Source organism: Spea bombifrons, chromosome 2, assembly GCF_027358695.1.
Source record: "Spea bombifrons isolate aSpeBom1 chromosome 2, aSpeBom1.2.pri, whole genome shotgun sequence".
Classification (NCBI taxonomy): Eukaryota; Metazoa; Chordata; class Amphibia; order Anura; family Pelobatidae; genus Spea; species Spea bombifrons.
In genome coordinates this window covers 1,045,204-1,048,949 of record NC_071088.1, presented here as the reverse complement: position 1 = coordinate 1,048,949, position 3,746 = coordinate 1,045,204, and positions in this window count along the sequence as shown.

Below are 3,746 nucleotides of genomic sequence, written 5' to 3'. Positions count from 1 at the left end.
TAGCTGCAACCAAATCCTCATTTAATGACACTGATTTAAGATTAGCCGCCATGGAAGGAGAATCTGAATATGAAAAAGGAATCCAGAACCCTCTACTAAAACCATCCGTGAGCAACAAGGCCTCACGTCTATTGGTGTACTGCTTTAGCCAGGGGAGCATCTTTTGAACGCTCACTGGCGTCCTCGCCCCGGCTGGCATCCTCCTTCCCTCCAGACTTGGTTCCACCAGGTCTGTTCTTCCTAAAACATTTAACTGCAGGGTGCGGTCCTCCACAATGGGAGCACTCGTGGCGGAAATGGCAGGAGCTGTACCACCTGCAATGACTCTCATTGTAGAGCCAGCAAACACCCTTTTTGGCACCTGCCGCCGCTCCAGGGGCTGATGCGGCGGCCCCCCCATGAAAGGGCAGGGGTCTGTTTGGTGTCATCAATAATAACCACAGATTGCCGTCCTGCATATCAAAGCGCATACCAGGACGGACAGCCATCTTCTGACGAAACTGCTGATCATATTTAAACCAACACTGACCGCCATAGATTTTATAAGCACCCCAGATAAGATCTAGATAAGCAAATAATGATGGACCTTTGTCAGAAAAACGCTCACATAGTATGCTGGCAAAAACCGAAAAACCTTGAACCTATCCACGGTCTCCTTGTCCGCCGGGACCAATGACAACACATCAACAAATTCTAACCTACAAATCTTCTCTCGAACCTCTGAAGATACATGCATGCTTAACGGCGCAACCTCACACAAATTAGGCACAGCCGGCAGAGAGGAAGAACCCATAGCAGAAGCTACCTGAGACCTCCCAACATTGGGGAAGGGGTCAGCTGTAGCAGCCCCAGTATCACCAAGTCTACCCAGTAAGTCTTTGAGGACCCTTGCCAGGTCAGCCCCAGAACCCTCCCTCAAATGCTGTGTGTTCCGTAAACCCCCAACCTCTGTGCCCCAGGCCATCTGGCCCAAGCACTCACCATCAACGCTGACAGCAGGTGGAAGATTTGGTGGAAGATCGTCGAATCCGGATAACATGGATCGGCTCCCTGACGCGGTCGACGCTGGAGAGTCCTCACGCAGGCTTCTGGCTGCATTCCGGTCCCGAGTCGCAGCAGGAGCAGGGTAATCACGAGAGGCTGCCGCAGGAGCCCGCCTCCCCCCCTCTCGATGAGTCGCCGCGCTGACGTCACTCACCCGTCGCCCGGCCGACACACGATCGTGCCGCCGCTGCCGTCCACGCACAGAAACCGCCGATGCTGCAGTCACCGTCCCTCTCCGTCGGCTGGATGGCGAGCGAGGGCTTCGGCTACGCTTACCAGACGGTCCGGCTTCGCTCCCATCATCCGGATCAGCTACTGCGGCGGGGGAAGGTGGAGACGCCTCCTGCCGCTGCTCGCGTCGAGATGAACGCTGCAGACGTCTTCTGGGTCATGCAGGCCTCGGGTTCCTGGATGCAGGTACCGGTCTTCGCCCTCCGCCCCTTAGGGGACTAGGGCTTAAGCGTGAAGGAGGTCGGGAACGCCTGCTTCTCCCAGCAGCAGCATCCGCCTGGACAGGGACTGGATGGAGGTCAGTCGGAGCAGCTTGAGCCCTTTCCACAAGTCTCATCAGCGAGGCTCTGTCATTTTCCTGGAGAAACGCCACTAGGGCCATTTCCAATTGCTCAGACGACATGATGAAGGTAAAGCTCGTACAGAGTGTCAGAAATGACTGAAACCCTGCTCCGGTAAGCCCACCCTTATTCCCCAAAGAACATTATAGCAACAATGTTGCTACCCACACCTGTGCCCGGACCGTGAACTACTGACCCCGGTCAAAGGGCCAGCAGTCATGTTCCCCCTTCCTAACCGTCCAGGGGGGCCCCTATTCTACCTCATGCCTGTACCTACGGGTCATACATGCATCACATCACATCTATCTAGGTACCTATACATTCTGTTTCTGTTTATGTCTGACTGTCTACGCATTTGTTTTTTTTGTTTTTTGCACTGCCGCTGCGGCTGGGGGGCGCCCTGCTCCCAGCGCTACTGCGTGCGCACTGGTTGCCTCGCCCCTGCCGCCTCGGAGCAGGTGTGGATCCTACCCCAGGCCTGTACCTATGGGCCATACACCCCCCGCATCACATCTATCTGTTTTACTTTATCTACTGTTTATGATTAACTGTATACGTATTTTATGTTTTGCACTGCCGATGCGGCTGGGGGGCACCTTGCTTTCAGTGCTGTTGGTTCCCCCATCCCTAACGCCTCTGAGCGGGCGACGACTCTGCCCCTCGCCTGGTTCTCCAGGCCATGCACGCACCACATCATGTCTATCTGTATGCCTATACACACTGTTCATATACGTTCCCCCCCCCTTTTTTTTTTTTTTTTACACTATGTCTGGGGGGCACTTTGCTTTCGGCGCTGCTACGTGCGCACTGGTTACCTCTCCCCTACCGCCTCCGAGCAGGTGACGATTCTACCCCATGCCTGTACCTACGGGCCATGCACACACCACATCACACTTATCTCTCTACCTATGCATAACGTATATATATATATATATCTGTTTTTATTTATTTTCTCCCCATGACGTTCGGCCTCTCTATCCTACAATGATACCTTTAGAGGCATTTTGTTTCTTTTCAATTGTTGGGTTCTGACTAGCACAGCGGTCTTCTGATTTTCGATATCGCTATTAATGTTTTATCTAGTAAAGAGTGGCGGGCGGCGGCCCGCAACTGGTACACTCATTTTTGGTTTTGTGTTTCTTTTCTGTTCTGTTTTCACATTTGGTGGTTCCACCTTTCTCGTGGTCTCGTATGTTCCCCTACACAGAGACGCCCTGTTGTTGTCGGGTGTATAGTACCCGTCGGGCGTAGTTGGTGTTTTTCTTGTTTTGTCCCGCACCTTTCTAGGTCCCCCCGCTTTTCCTCCCTTTCTTCCTCCACCTTGCTCCCGCTTCTTTTCTTCCCCTCCCTCTCTTTTCTCCCCCTCCCCCCTTCCCCCCTCCCTTTTTATCTATTTGTTTTTTTGTTTTTTTTTTTCTCCTCTTTTCTCTTTCCCATTTCTCTCATGTCATCTTCCCATACACGTGGGCTTAACCTTCTCTCGCTCAATGTCAAGGGTCTTAATACCCCTGAGAAATGCTCCTCCCTCTTCCGAGATCTCCGTAGGGGTCGGGTAGACGTCGCCTTTATTCAGGAAACTCACTTCCTGGAGCCTCGTGCTCCTAGGCTCTCCTGCCGCTCCTACCCCACCAGTTTTTTCAGTAATAACCCGACGGCGAAGGCAAAGGGGGTAGCGATTATTTTTTCTGCCCAGGTCCCCTTCAAAGCCTCAGACGTTGTAGCGGACCCCGAGAGGAGGTTTTTATTGGTTAAGGGCACGATCGCGGATCAAACGTATACGTTGGTGAATGTCTACCTCCCTAACCGAGGCCAACATATCACTCTTCGTTCTGTCCTGCAAAAACTCACTGGCTTTCAGGAGGGGATTCTAGTCCTAGGGGGGGATTTTAATGTGGCGCTGTATCCGGCTTTAGACACCTCTTCCGGGACCACACGGACTCCTCGCCATGTCCTCCGCAGGATTCATTCCCTCCTTACTATGCACAGGCTAGTCGATTGCTGGAGGGCTCTCCATCCTAATGTGAGGGACTACACTTTCTATTCCACACCTCATAACTCATATTCCCGCATTGATTTCTTCTTTCTTCCTTCTCACTTTGCCAATCTTCTTCGCCGTTCTGCCATTGGGTC